At 48.3% G+C, this 15,679-nt stretch overlaps 2 protein-coding genes across 3 annotated transcripts in view; one reads left to right on the top strand and one right to left on the bottom strand.

The window, feature by feature from the left end:
* The window catches only part of ATXN7 (ataxin 7), a 218,084-nt gene that overhangs the window by 68,949 nt on the left and 133,456 nt on the right, over window positions 1-15,679 (bottom strand). The gene's annotated exons all lie outside the window — the stretch shown is intronic.
* Window positions 1-15,679, top strand: part of PRICKLE2 (prickle planar cell polarity protein 2) — an 86,988-nt gene that overhangs the window by 38,847 nt on the left and 32,462 nt on the right. The window contains exon 1 of one of the 2 annotated variants that reach the window (XM_065749552.1): window positions 13,443-13,489. The exons of the other annotated variant lie outside the window; for it this stretch is intronic. The gene's annotated coding sequence lies outside the window, so the exon portion shown is untranslated. Of the gene's footprint in view, window positions 1-13,442; window positions 13,490-15,679 lie in introns of those variants that run through there. 2 annotated transcript variants of the gene reach the window in all.

Here is a 15,679-nt window from a genome sequence, read left to right as displayed (position 1 = left end):
CCAGATCTCTAACGTGATTGCAAACCAGGGAGTGAAAGCCCCAGGCACGGGGAGGGTGTATGCTTAGGAAAAGGGAAACACCTTTCAGAAATGATGAATGTCTTGTTGGATCTTTTAGGATGGGATTTAAGAGCAGGAGGGGGAACGCTGCAACGCTGCTGCCTGTGTCTCTGGCTGGGCTGAGCCTGGTCCCTTGTGGCACCTTGTTATGGGGATGCTCCCTGCTGTCCTGTGTCTCGTGGCAAGGTGCTACTGCTCACCTGCCAGAAGCAAAGTAGTGAGGAAAGCTCAGACTTGCAGTACAAGGATGAGGAAAGCCTATTTTCGGTAGGCTGTCAGTCAGCTTGACACTAATTGGTTGCAGTAAGTAATCGTTCTCCATGTAAATTAGACTCCAATTTCCTCTGTATTCTGTCTGTTGTGTGGGCTTCGGGCTGTAATGAGGCTCTCACGTGGTGAACCTGGTTTGTAGCTGCTTTTGTTCCCAGGGATCCAGCCCAGTCCTCCCCACTGGAGGGGGCTCCGCGATCCTGCTCCTGGGAGGGATGGCTTGGGGCTCCGCATACCGCCCAGTCCAAACTAATAACTTTGGTTTAATGTGTACTTGGATTATTTCTAACTTTAAAACTTGCAAAGAGACTTATTAAACCTACAGTGGGAATATCCCTCAGAAATGCTCCCTCCGAGTGGCTGGGAGCCCTGTTCTCTTCCCCATGAATGGAGCTCATTCAGCCCTAACCCCTGCCACGGCCGGGGAGCTGCCTGCACCTGGCCCTGCAGCCATGCACCTGGAGCACGCAACTCAGGGCCCCTCTGCCAGACCGTGACCACGCACGCGTGCGAAGCTCACCCAGATGCTGGCCCGCACCTTGGAGCTGCTCCAGCGCTGCGTATCTGTAACCAAGCACAGCAGTCTGCAGTTGCACTAGGGGCTCTTACCCACGGCCACACGTTGTTTGCGAACGGTCGCCAGGTTGCTGTGTGCAGGAGGAGCAGGAGGAACCGTATGTGGGGCAGCTCTGGGGCTGGTGCGGTGAGGGATGGCCGTGTGCAAGCAGCCGGGTCTCAAGAGTTAACGTCTGTGGGAAAGGAGAACCATATGTGTGTGCTGACTGATTCAGCAGTTAGCTTTGTGAAATTCGGTGTAACTAAGGGAACTGTGCTCTCACCACTTCTGTAAGCCCTCTCCTTCCCGGTGCGTTCGTGCCCTGAATGTGTTGCTGTGTGCTTGGACACTATGATACATACTGTTTTTTATTGGCCTTGGCAACTTGTGATCGGGGGATATGTGCAGATGGGCTGGTGGTTGGCTTCCTGCAGGAAGATAGGGGTTCCTTGGAAGTGGGTAAGCAAAAAGCTCTTTGGGGAGAAGGGTGAAGCAAACTGAGCGTGGGTTTCTTATTGCTTCTCTTTCTGCGCTTTACACGTTCAAGGTAGCTGTGCTCAGACCGCTAGTCAAAACCGTAAGGGATGTTGGCTCCGCCGAGAGCTAAATTTGGGTAAAGGGACAGGATTGGATTAGGGCTTACGATTTTCACCAATAAGCTAAAAACGACGGTGGGCGTCACTCTGCGAGCTGGGGAAGCAGCCGTGAGCTCCAACTCCCCAGATGACCTCCGGCAGCCGAAGGCACAGCGGCTGCAGCAGGATGCCCCCCGGCCCTGGCACCAGGCTCAGCCCCAGCTCAGCCCCAGCATCCTGCCCTCCCCTGCCTCATAGCTGGGGGGCTTTCGGCATGTGACCTGCGTGCCCGTTTAGCCCAGTAAGTAGTCACCCTCAATTTACAGCATATGAAAGCGTAATCTCCTTTAGTGCTGTACAAATGTTTGTATTGGGAAATGATTTTCTTTTCAGCTCATGTTTCCACCCTCACCGCGTTACCCCCCGCGTTCGGTGCTCGTTGCCCCAGTGGAGCTGGGGCAGCGTGGGGCTGTGGAATATCCCGCAGTGGGCACCACTGCTGTCGCAGCTCCCGAACCTCTGCTGCTTTCATACTCTGCCTAAAAAATGTGAAGTGCACAACCCTGCGGGGACCTGGAGCTTATCTTCCGTGCTCGGTCTCCAGACATGGTGTGTGTCTGCTCAGCTGCTGCAGGGATTTGCGTGGCATGACAAAATGTGAATTCTGAACGTTTGGCAGCTGTGTTTAATAGAAAGGAAAGGGTTATTTTTAACTTTTGGATGTTGCTTTTTTTCTTTTTTCTTTTTTTCTTTTTTTTTCCCCTGAGTTATTGTAAATTCTGGAGAAAATGTCCAATTTATTTGCGGCAAAACAAAGGTTTCTTTTAAGTGAAACAAAGGCTTCAAAGACCTTAATCAAGCTTTCTGGTTTCAATTGCTTTCAAATGCTTTTGGAATTAAGCAGAGAGGAAGCTGCATTTTACAGCTCGGCCGCTCAGTGACAAATTATGTGTTTGGTTGGAAAAAAGGATTCCTGCATGGGAGGAGCAGGAATCTGCACTGGGCTGCTTGTTTACCTCTGTTTGTGTTTGTTTAAGCAGTGCAAACGAGCTGTGTGCCTCCCTCTCAAAGCAGATGTTTCTATCCATGCATCTGGTGGGGCAATTGGAAAGCCAGGCAGGGTGCTGGTGTGCACGCATACAGACCCAGCACCCGTGGAGTTGGGTGTGAGCCTTAAAATAATTGTGTGGCAAAACGTGGGAGTGTGGGGCTGTTGTGGGAAAGGTGCTGAGTGAGCTCGGGTGGTGAGAAATGTAGATATCTAGTTCTGCGTGCGGTAGGAGAAAGTAGCTCTCAAAAGAGAATTAATGTAGAGCGGATGGGTGCAGGGAGCTGATGTGTTGCTGCATCCCCAGGAGGAGCACAGCACGTCCCGTGAGCAGTCGTAAAGATGCCAAAAGAGAGGAATACCCATGGCCCGACCTGTTGGGCTGTATTTCTGTTAGAAGCTGCTTCCTCCTCGCCGGGCAGACGCAGGGCTGCATCCCGCAGCAGGACTGCGCTTGTTCGTGGGGCAAATTCCTTTGGAAGTGTGAATCATTGAGTTGGGATTTTTGCGGTGGAGGCTGGGAGATGATTAAATGTTCTGTCTGCAGGAAATTACCAGGAGATTTCAGTATTTTCCTGAATCGGCCTCAGATGGTGCACAGCTTTCGGTTAATACAAGTGAGCAGTGTTACGTGGAAGTCCCTGGGCTCAGCTGCTGGCGGGACCGGACCCAGTGAGCTCCTTACAGCTCTGTTGTGAGAGTGTATTTGTGCTCTGGTACCGTTTAAATAATGGCAGCAGCATGCTGATTCCTCTAATGATCTTGATGAAATTATCGGTTATTTCCTTAATTAGTAACTTGATCTACTTGCACCTCAAATTAGCCTGTTTGCTCACCTAAAGAAAGAAAGAATGAAAAAAATCTCCCTTTTTTCACTTTTGAAGTCTTTGACTCACCAAAAGGCAGCTGCCACCTCATTTGAGTGCCCCTGGCTCAGGGGTAGTTTGCTTGGACCCCTGAAAACGCCTCTTATTCTTATTCAGAAGGAGTCAAAGCGTACACTTTGGAATCTCATTGTGATACATGGAGGTCGGCTCATGCTTCAGACAGCCGATTTGTTCTTGCTTTTGTACTGTGTATCACTCCTAACGACATTCCTCCTATTAGCCTTATCTTCACACCTCCCTGATGCAGAACTCGCTGAAACACGGATTGCATAAGGAGGGTGTATACATTGGAGAGACATAAGTTGGGACTCTCCCAGCTAAAACAGAACTAAATGCTTACCCTCCGGTTAAATTTTACTATCGATGCCAAGAAACTATGTATTTGGGATGAATTACCTAGAGCTTAAACATACACAAGCTTTATTCCTTGGGGTCTTCTATATTTTTAGCAGCGTGGTATGAATTTGGGCTGTATGACTTTCCCTTTGCTAACAAACCTTCCTGTGGCTGTATGATTGCTGGCATCCCGAGCATGGCACCCAGCTGGAGCAACTCTGTGCATGGACAGGGTGTGCAGAGCCCCAGCCAAAAGTGTGCAGAATGGCCGGTGGAAAGTACTCCAAAGTACCAATTGCAATGGCTTGGAGGGCAAAAACTACCCCAATAGTTTTACATCCTGATTCCTAAATGGTTCTCCTGACTCCGGAGGTGGTGAGTTGTCATGGTCAGCTGAATCCTAATCTGCCAGAGCGTGGCCAAGTGTTGCAATGCCAAAGGGTGATGGTGATGCCTCTGGGAAAGGATGTTCCCATTCCCTTAGCCACAGCTGAATAATGGCTGTGCTCTCAGGGCTCAGATGTGGGAATAGCAGCCCAGCTCCTGTTTGGTGTGTAGGTGGCAGAACAGAGCTAGCCACGGCAGTGGTTCCCAGGTGTGTCTGTGTCCAGGCAGTGTGGGCACTGTGCCCCGTTGGGTTGGAAACGTCCACGTGCGATTAAGAAATGCGAGGGATGGCGAAATCAGACAAATAACGACGGTCAAAAAGAAAGTGCGGTGCTGGCTTGCTCCCTTTGCCTTTATCTATGTGTGCTGAGAGGCAGCAGAGATTGAGTACTTGCTCAGAAAAGGATGGATTTCTCTGTGTTCCCCTGAGGTTTGTGTTTGGGTTCTGTCCTTTTGGTGTTGGTTTCTGTGCTGACATTTTCAACTCAGTTCAAAGATAAAAACGAAAGATAGGTGGGCCTTGGTAATGAGAGGGCTGTTTAACCACGGGAGAACTCACAAGAAAATGTGCACTGAATATTCATGGAGCTGTATCTATTAACATTTTCACTGTGCTGGCCCTGGGCAGAGCAGGAGAGCTGTCAAGAAGTGGAGATACGTTATGCAGCAGAGGGAAGGCAAGGGCTCTCACCTTGTTGCAGGCTCCATTCCTGGATCTAGACTTGTAGCAGTGAGCAGCATTTCCAGTTTCACTCTAAGTCCTGAAAATGCCCACAGTAAATATTTCAGGCTGATTTCTCTGCTTGGCATTAATTCATCCCCACGCCTGTGTGAGTGCGGGTGGCTGACACCAGCCCCCTGATTCATAGGCAGGCAATTAGAGAGATAAGCCAAAGTGACTTCATGTGTCTCCTTTTTAGATTGCTCAACTTGGAGTTGCTTTAAAGGGATGGGATTAGCGGAGATTGAGCCCTCAGCTGCTGCTTGAGGCTTGTGTCCAACATCAGCTATAGGTACTAAGTCAGGGAGCACATTGTCAGTCATGTGAAATTGTGCCAGGAAGATTAGATCTGATGATAAAATAGCATTAAAACTTGCTTCATTAATGGGGTAGAAGGCATCCAATTATTCTGGTGCCATAAATCTAAAATATTTCCTGTATTTTGTAAGTGATGCTGCTTAAGATATTAGATGCATTTGCTTGCTGGCTGTTGAATCCTCAGGTACAAGCATCATGGCAGAGGCCATTGGCCTAATGCAGCAGTAAGTGGAAGGTCTGAAGCCATGGGGATTTGATAGATTAAGATGAGATGGTGTGTCGGGTTCTAGGATGCTTTGTTCTAGATTGTTCTACTTGCCAATGTCTGTCATATTTGGGGGTTGGAGTGGAAGCCTTGTGTGCATGATGCTGGCCACCTACCACAGTCTCTCTGCATGAAAGGGAAAAGTGCCTCAGAGCGTCATGGGACAGGCTTGGTGTTCTATCTGCAAAGTGTAAAAGTGATATATGGAGATATAAGAGAAAGACCTGCTCTACCTGGATGCCTCTTGTATAACGTAAATGCTAATCTTAACTAATGAGCTAATAGATTCACTGTGGATGTCTCTGGGGTCTAGTTACATCCTTCAAAGCCCCATTAATTTTCACAGGCTTTAGTGTACCCGATCCCTTTGCTTTACCAGAAATGAGCCTCTCCACTCCCAATCAGTAATAATAGCACAAATTGTGTGGCTCGTTCCATCACAAGGCACACCACTGTGGTGTCACGCTTTGTCTCTTTGCATGAGCTGAAGCATTGCTGCATGCATAGGTTTGATTAAGGTAAGCTGGTCGTTAACCTTCATTAACAGGGAAGGCAGCAGTGCAGAGTTGCTCAGGCTCCTGGTGACCCTCATCACTTGCAGGAGTGGGAGATGATCAAAGTCACAGCAAATGGCTCTTTTGCTCTTCTTGTTACCTTGACTTGACGCTTGTCAGGGGAGTACAAATGTGTTTCTTTGCTCTGGGAAATTAAAGAAAGCCTTGTTCTTGCTTCTCGTGGCATGGTTTTAACCCTTCGGCACGGTGTTTGTTGACATCCTGGTCCCAGCAATGCACCGCCTGTTTGCAATTACTGCTGAACCCTTCGGCCCAGCCTCGCCCTGAGCTTGTTTCACAGAGGGGTTAAATTTCCTTGACGTAAACATTTTCTGCTTTCAGAGCTTGTCATTATTTGTTTTCTCAGTGCTCTTATTTTCTGAAGCACTGTAGAACCCACACTGTGGGAAACAGCCCCTTGCATGATGAGCATAGAGCTCGCGCTTCCAAACATCTCCACTTCAGACACGTTATCAGTGTCTTAACAGACACTAAAAATCAGTGGGAGCTCAGTGCTTAACTCCTGCCAAAATATCCATTAGGGCCCATACATCCTACTGCTTCCAGTGACTATCTCTGTCGACAAAGGCCTGGCAGAGGAGAGAGAAGGAGCAGTCCTCCCTGAGACGGCATTCACAATGTGCCCAGGGCCTTGGAAGCTGCCTGGGTCTAAGCCACAGTGTATTTTGATCGTTAGGACCCATGGCTGTCACATAAGCATCCTTGCCACCCCACTGCTTGCTGCGCTTGTGATCCAGTAATGCCCTCAAACTGATAAGGGGTTGGGTGGTGGAGCAGCACGAGTAAGGTGAGCCAGCCTCTTCCGTTGCAGTGCAGTCCCCAAAAGGAGATGAGAAGCAGCAAGCAATCAATTGGGATACCAGGGTTATGCTGGAGAGCTTAGTCCTCAGCTCACCAAATCTTGGGGAAGGGTTGCTTGAACTCCATAGAGCGTGGCATGTCTGACACCAAGCAAAAAGCTCATCCAATGCCCATGACAAAACCTGATAGAAAATGCTTTACTGTTTTCAATGGAAGTGTTCCTTTCTGAGATTCTATGTGCTTTAGGTTTGTCTCAACTTAGAGGTTTTGTTCTAAGCCTTGTGTGAAATCAGGCAGGACCAAAGCTGAGCCCGTATTCAGGACCATCCTTCTGTTGGCTCATGTGGGGGGGTTGCAGAGCAGGATGGCTGCTTTCCCCTGAAAACATTTAATAAAGTCAAAACTTTAAAGCAGATGTGCTTGAAGTACAGCAAGTGTCAGAATGCTCCTTGTCCACGGGTTTGAGCTGCGTGGAGCAGACGCTCAGTGGGGGGAAGGCAGCTGTTGAGCAGTGATTGCTGCTTATTACACTAATTATAACAGTCTCGCCAGTATCGTGAGCTCCCCTTCTTCTTCCCCGTCTGTCTGTTTGGCCATCCATGGCTGCTTCTCTTTGAGATAAGGACTGCCTTTCTGGAGGATGCGTATGGAGTGCTCAGTGCTGCAGGGAGCCCAGCTGCCCTCCCCTCTGCTTCCCCATGCTGATACAGGGGGATCATCACAGTTTACACACAGCAGGAATCTGAGGCATTGGGTTAGTTTCTGTGGGCTTACTGCAGGGCCAGGTGAGGTGTTCTTTGAGCCATAGTGCTCCCCATCTCCTCTATGCGATGGCGGCTTGGGGGAGCAAAGCATTTTGATCCCATTTCTGGATTCAAAATTGGCTTCAAAATGTCAGCTGTTCTTTTGTTACAAGGAAACAGTGCAAGTTTCGTGCACAACAAAAAGCAATCCCAGCAATCCTCTGGTGCCCAACCTGGTTCTTATTTTGTGGGGGGTTATTCACTGTCGCACAGCTCTCACTTTGAAGAGCAGCCCATTCTGAACCATGGAACAATGAGGCTTACTAAGTCTCTAGCAGCATTAATTGCTTATAAAAGACTGATGTATTTAATCTGCTAATGTTTAGCAAACATTTGTTTGGTCCTTTTGAAGATAATGCTTTTTTGCAGCACAGTGTGGTAGGGAAAATAAAGAAGAAATGGCCTGTGGCTTTCAGCCTGTTGAACAAATAAGTAGTGGCTGATAGGAGCCACAGTGGTTGATATTGCTGTTGTCCCCCATTAAAAAAAAAGTGTCTGAGTGCCCTGATGGCCCAGGGCTGGCAGTGCCGTGAGTTGGTGGTGTCATGCTGGTGTGATGCCATTAGCATCATGCTCATGTTCTTCCATGGGTGGGATGCAACCATGCAACTCCCCAGCTGGGGACACCCGTAAGCTGTGCCTTGTTGTTGGCTGTGACAGCATCACCTCCTTGCAAGGTGGTCAACCCAGACCTGATACGGTCTTAATCCCTCCCTTGCAGTCCGACTCATTTGGCAGCTGGCTTAGTTGCATTTCCCTGTAGATTGCGATAAGATAAAAGCTAGGCCATGTCTTACAATAAGAGAAACCAGTTTAGGAGATGACAGGTTATAGGAGGGAGGGATTGGGGCTTCTCAACTGCAGCTGCCTTTGATGGGGGCTGTGATTGATTCCGCGCCGCGCTGACCTTTTCATAATGGGCTGAGCAGCTCTAATGATCTTGATGGGCTGACGATTTGGATATTGTACTTGATGTATAAGGCTTGACATGGAGTTGAGAAATGGGACTGGGAAATGACTGACAAGCCTGTTCTGTTAAGGATGCTGAGGCACAGGCTGCATTTTCAGTGGTTTCTTTCAATGAGAATGTTTTTGCTGGATTATGTTATAGGAGAGAATGTTTTACTGTTGAGTATCTGCCTGTATACAGCATCTGTGATGTTAAAAAATGACAAGGATGTAGTAAGTTGGAGGACAAAAGGCATATCATTAAAAAAGCTGTTCAAATTAATGAATATTTAGTGACTTGATTGTACCCTGATTTTAATGCTTGGGCTCCTTAGGCAAATAAAACAACAGAGTAGTTTGTACCCATGATTTTTTCAGAGCTCAACTATATAAAATATCAAATCTTTGAGGTCTTGCAGGCAGCACTGAAAACCTTTTAACTTTCACAAGCTGAGCTCTGTATAAATCACACCCTGGCTGGTGTATCTCATGGGTGCTTGTGGCAAGAGTAATGAATTTCATGGTTTGTTATGAGCTACTAAAACCATTACAAACACAGAAAACCCATTGTAATCTCAGCATATCATTCAAGGAAGCAATTTCTAAGTATGAGCAAATGTCAAGCTATGATAACAATTTGTTGTTCCTAATTAAAAGGAAGAATAGCAAACAACTGCTGTCATTTGTATCCAATGCCAAGTGGTCTCAGTGACATATGGCGTCCATCAAACCTTCATGCCAGGACAGGCAGGATGCAAAACTTGTGGTATCCTAAAATGCGTTGATCTGCCGCATGCGTTCCTGGTCCGTGGTCCTGAAGAGGCTGGGTTGGTGAAATTAAATTGAACTGCCATTTTGCATAATTTTATTATTATTATTTTGAATTTAATCACCAAGTTTGGAAAAGACCTCTAAGATCACCCAGTCTAACTATCTATCTCAATGTCAAGATTAGGTGAAGTGTAAAAGCCTTGTAATGAGCAGAGTTTGGAGTGGACCTAACCAGTGACCATCTGCTTTTCAGAGATGGTATCGTATTGCCCAGGTCTGCTTCACACTCTTGGGTAGGAAACAAAAACCCATTTTGCTGCCTCTCTTGCCACCAAGCAGTTGGCTGTGACACATCTCCCTGGGTTTGGAAAGGCACTTGGAAACGTGCTGCTTTTGCAGGACCCTGGAACAGCTCACATCCAGCTGCTGAGCACAGGGACAGCAAAACGCTGGGGGTTTGCACAGCTTTTGGGGGCAGCAGGTGGAGGCAGAGCCTTCCTATGCATGGCACAGAGAGGAGCTGGGTAAGCAGATACATTCAATCCTGAGGGCATAACCACTGACCCGAATCACCCGATCAGACAGGTTTGAAGCAAAAAAAAAAGATAAAATTCATGTAAAGTGACAACCAGCCTGCAGTGTCAGGTGGCGAGGTACGTGGTAGCACAGGGCTGTCCTGTAAGTGCATCTTCTGCTCGGTGTAAATGGACAATTAATTTGTGTTGCCAATCTAAGATTTAGATGTTGGGAGAATTTACCGTGAGATAAGCTGAAGATTTGTGGATATCCTTTGCAGCGTATTTTCACAGAGTACTTCATTGTTCATGGAAAGGCCCCAAGAAAAATATTTAATTAAGAAATAGTGCTTTGAGTTTGTTTAGCTGAAGTTTTGAGACAGCACTCTAATGAGGCTTTTGTAGACGTTATTAAGGGACACTATTAAAAAGCCTTTAGATGAGAATACTGCCAGGCTAGCAAAGGGGGGAAAATAAAGCATAAGCATGCAGATTGTTGCTCACATTCTGTTACAAATTTGATTGTAACATACAAAAATAAAAAGCGTCGTAGTGCAGAGTTAATGCCGGAGGTTATGAAAAGCCTTATTGTTGTTAAGCTCTGCAAAGCTTCTTGCATTAAGGTGATTTAAAAGAAAAAAAAGAAGGAGGGGGGTGGAGGGGTGGAGGAGGTAATGCAGTGATGGATTGGAATCCAGTCTGCAACTCCAGCATGGGGACAGTCTGCAAGCACCGTGTGCCTTTCTCCCAGTGGTGCATCAGAGGATGTTCAGTAAATAATTCAGAAAGACAACTTGACCTGACACCCATCAGGTTCAGCAGTGTCTGTGCAGCTGCGGGTGGCCGTGCCCTGTGACCACAGCATCACGTGGAGCACAGTGGGTTGTTGGCTGAGCAGTATGCCAAGGGAAGGGGGAACACAGCACTTTGGGGGCTCTTGGAATGGTTTGTTAAATTTGCTGTAGGGATGAGCTTGTGCAAATAGCAGAAGGCGTCAAGTTCAGGCCTTTGCCTTTACAGCTAGCAGCAAAGGACAAAAAGATGTGGCTGAAATCACAAGAAGACTTATCCATCACGTGCTTCTGAACCTGAGTGTGGGCTCCCTGCTCTTGGTGCAGTTGCTTTTCATTCTGCGTTTCAGCAGCTAAGGTTTTACCTTGGGTTGCTGGCTTCCCTGCAGGCAGCTGTTAGCATCCTTCCTTGCAGAGTTGCAAGTCCTTTGTGTGACCTTCAGAAATGTGCTTCAGTGGCTCTGTCCTCACCATGCTGCTTAATGAAACACCCATTTCACCTGCATCCCCCAAGGAATACCGTGTGCCTTCTGGAGTTATCCAAACACATGGCCTTTTCACAAATGTTGCATTAGGGAACAGTAATACATAGCAATTGCCAGCAGTCCAGCAGAGCTCAGAGCACGGAAGGCTCATTTCCACTTGCCTAAGACATTCATGTATCCAAAAGTGGCATCTTCTAATCTGATTTCTGGTCTCAGAATAGCCCGCTCATTGGATTTTGTGGATGTTAAGGCCTTTGAGTGTTGGAGTAGGAAGAGTGCCAGGAATGATGACGAGAATACTTGCTGTTTGGAGATTCAAAGCTCTCTTGCTTATAGGCAGCCATGAAGCTGAGAGGCTATAGGCAGTGGTCTTGTTGATCCCTTATATCATCTCGTGATTCTCACCCACATTTTATCTTCGTGCTTCAACCTTAGAGTTTATTTGCAGTTTCTGGTGTGATTCCTTTTCCAGTTGGCCAGGACAGCCAAGCAGAACATACTACAGAACCCAACTTTGCTGTAGGATGCCCAGCTGGGGCACAGGGCTTGCACCTCCATCTGCCCCACATGACGGTCATCCTGGGAGGTCAGAGTTGCTGTTGTGACTGCATTGTGGGGACAGGAGGTGTGGTTGGGCAATGGTGCTGCTGCTTGAGGGGTGCTCAGAGATGTTCTGTTCCCAAGTCTTTGTAGCCAAGGTCCTTTGCTGCTTGGGAGTGAATGCAGATAAATTCAGGCATTTTACTGCTATTCAGTGAAAAAGAGCACCTGCAGGACCTGTCACAGGGCATGGTACATGTTCCTGTGCCAGCTGCAGCCCCTAGTTACTATGCTTTTAACAATGTATTTCCAGGAAGATCATTACACTAAACATAGGTAATTTCTATTCCGCATACAGACTTTCTGCTCTACGCTATCATTTTACAAGCAGCCTTCTTTATTTGCTTTTACCCTGCTTAGTTTTGTCTCGCTTCCTTTTGTATTTTAATTAACATGTTCTGAAGTTAAGAGGAAAATACGTCACTGTGGGGCCTGGGCACACGAAGCAGGCAGCAGTGAGCTGACAGCCTGCCTGCCACAAGCTGGGAGGGACAGGATGTGCCAGTGCAGGGGGCTGGGGGAACTTATTTCTTACGAGCATTGCTGGAGAGCACAGCAGAGGTGGTGGTGATGCTGTTGGCACCAGGGACCCAGCTGGGCACAGCAACAGGCTGAGGGCTCAACTCCTGCACTTGCAGCTGCACTTATAAATAAATAAAAAGAACTGCAAGTGTTCAACTATTCCATTAATGGCTGTGAATATTGGAAATTAAGGGAAGGGAGCTTCAGCCTCCCTGCTGGGGCAGCTGCTCCTGGGGGACGCAGAAGGTGTAAATCGGGCATCCCTCGGGGCCATCTGAAAGAAAATGTATTAAAATATGCAGCGCCCATAATGCCACACTTATAACTTGCATTTCCCAGAATATTTAGCCCTGCTGGTGCGCAAACAGGCTGCGTCGAAAAACCAGTGGGGAATCGTAGCAAATGACTGCAGAAAATAATTAAGAGGGCATTAAAAGCCAGGAGAAAAACGATCCACTGCTCGGAGCCAGCAGATCAGTGCTTTAATAGCCCGCTTACCTACGAAGCAGTACGTTAAGTTTGACAGCAAGTTGCAATTCGGTCAGTATCAAATGAGGTGATAGCTGGAGAAGGATAATTAGCGACTTCACACCATTCAATTGGGGCAGCTGGTGCGGAGCCAACAGTTTACCAGGCGCACATGCAAGCCAGAGGGAAGGATTTGCTTTCCCTTCCCTGAAGCAGCCTGCGGGGCTTATTGATTTATAAGAGCAGGCTGATTTCCATGTAAATAAATGCGAGGGTGGCCGGGCAGCGGCGCGCGGTCCGGATGCGGTGACTTTGGCTTGCTGACATCATTGCTCATTAGCATGCAGGAGAGGAGAGCAATGCAACAGCAGAGCCCCGCGCCGCTCCTGAGCCCGCAGTTATTCTCTGCGGGCTGCATCTCTGCTCGTTAGCGCCTGCCGCTCGGAGAGCAGACTGGCCGTCCTATTGCCACCGCTGAGGGTTTCAGCGGAAGGTGAGAGCCATCCAGACTGGGAGCTGGAATTCGAGCGAAGCAGAACCGAAGCGAAAGCTTAGCGGCGCGTTTCTCCAGGGTTGGTTTTCTCTGCTGCCACGTAACATCCAGCAGGAGCCTGCTGGGAGCAGCTCCGGCCGCGGCTCTGCGTCTCGCCCCACCGCCCGGCAGCGGGTGCCCGCGGGCTGTCTGCGCGCATCCGGGATGATGCTTCGCTTCGCAGCGCTGCTGGGAGCTGCCGGGCAGCCCCGAGTGAGCTGCCACGAGTAGCAGCGGTGTCATCCACGCCGGCAGGTAAGAGGCACAGCCTTTGGAGCAACTTCAGAGCTGTCACGCGTTTTTAGGGGGGAATAAGAGAAGGGAGGAGGAGGGGAGGGATGAGCCGAGCTCGGTGCGTGCACATCGCTGCGCGCTAACTTTGCTCAGTGAGCAGTGACCTTTGGAGGGGTTTTGGTTCCCCCCCCCCGACCTTCACCGTTCTCGTTGTTTATGGATGGAAAAGGTTAACGGTTAAATTGCAGCTCTGCAGCCACAGGGAGTCAGACGTGGGGATGCCACTTGAACAGATTTTTCATTTTAAAAACAATCAGAGAGGCTCAGCTGGCTTTAAATAAGAATGAGTATTAAAAGATCCTCCTCTCTCCGTGCTAACTTCATTGCTTTGGTCCGTGCGTCTCCAGGAAGCCTGGGTTCTCTGGGCATTGCTGAGCAGACTGTGCAGGCTGTATTTCAATTGATGGCATTAGAGCTCAGATGTTTATTGTGCTGCTTTTGGATTCCCAAGGATAGGGAGTTTTAAAGTAATAATCTTTCCACATCCTTCTTTCTAATGCCACAGTGCCTAAGTATAAACCAACCTAGAACTGAAACCTGGAGGCTGTGTTTTCCAGCATGATCTTATAAAGTCAGATTTCCTTTTTTTCCGCTGTTCCTTGGAGGAACATTTTAAGCAGATGTGACACAGACATGACCTGTGACCACGGAAAGATTTTAATCCAGTTTTGCAGTCATGATGCCTTGGTTAAACAGCAATTGAATCTTTCTGAGCTGTCGAGGATTAGCACTGGGCAGAATAATGCCAAAATAATTATTCGCACCAGATGCGGTGCCGTCCTTTCAGTTTTAGCTCTGCTATCACGTAGCCCATCTGACTTATTTTTATTCTGCTGTTATTTCACCTGCTGTGGGAGCACTCACACGTCTGGCATCAATGCTTTGTATTTATCAGGGTACCGACGTGAGCCTGGGATACAGATTTGTAAAGTAAAACGATCTGCAGCTAACCAGATTACGTTCTACTTCACATGTTAATCTCCTCCTGCTGCTTGTTTCAGACCAGCCGGCTTCAGCTGAAGCGGGCACCCAGCACCGTGCCCTCTCTGTGGCTGGGTTAGCTGCACGCCGAGCGGTCTGGCAGTGATTGCTTGCACGAATGGGTCACTGTGCTGTCTCAGGGGACTCTGCCTAAGCCTCAACTTTTGAAACAATGACCATTTCCAGCACAGCTCATCCCGTGTCTGAATATTTGGCCTATCAACTCTTTTGTTTTTGTTTTTTTCCTTTCGAGCATAGGGCCTAGGATGTGCTCGGATAGAAGTGTGTTGACTGCTTCCCAGGGTTTCTGTTTGTCATGCTGTGAATGCAAGCCAGTGCTGTCCCTTTAAATAGTACATCCAGCCCCAGGGCAAAGCCCAGCTCCTGCTCTGGCAGGGCCATTGCAGGAAGGGAGAAACTGGTGGAGCTGCAGAGTGGCAGTGAAAAGAGGGGGGAGAGGGGGATGGATGCTGCTCACAGGGGGACCTGAGTCACGCAAGCTTGGAAGGCTGAGGACTTTGTGTTGAACCTGTGGCTTGGAGGCAATTTTCTTCCTTCAGTTAAGCAGCGGGAAGAAACCCATTGAAATACAGCTCTGTATCTTGTTAGTCTGGAAAGCTGCTGAATGGTCTAATTAAAAATCTGACAAGCTCACCCATGGCGTAGGGCAGCACTGTGCGGCACATGCATGGGAGTGATGCTGAGCACAGAGCCAGGACTTGTTCCCTGACAGCCACAGCTGAGCCCTGGGGCTGGCAGTCATGGGGACAGCTCTGTGCTGCTGGTTCCTGTCTGCCACATGATGCCAGAGCCAGCAGAACTGCAGGCAGCCTGGGGGCTGCTCTGGGCTGTGCCCCAGGGCAACAGGGACCAGGGACAGCATGGTGTGGACCCATCCTTCAATAGATGGCCTGATTCACCAGGAAGGCAGCCCAACCAGGACATCCTCTGAGACTGTTCCTGCAGTAGGAATAGATAGATAGCTCTTCTTTTTATTATTTATTTATTTATTGTGATTAAGCAAAAAGAAATCTTGAAATGGTAAAGGATTTTTACCAAGTCTTAAAAAGTAAAATGAGTCTCCAGTCTGAGACTTAGAGTGGACGATATCAGCCAGGAGAGGAGTAATTTTCCAGGAGTGGAAATGGGGTTCCTAATAAAAGTTTCAAC

This window comes from Cyrtonyx montezumae, unplaced genomic scaffold (genome assembly GCF_038088225.1).
Source record: "Cyrtonyx montezumae isolate F1298 unplaced genomic scaffold, pur_monq_1.0 scaffold_6, whole genome shotgun sequence".
Classification (NCBI taxonomy): Eukaryota; Metazoa; Chordata; class Aves; order Galliformes; family Odontophoridae; genus Cyrtonyx; species Cyrtonyx montezumae.
Note: the sequence above shows the minus strand (reverse complement) of the source record. Positions and strands in the feature narration are given on the sequence as shown.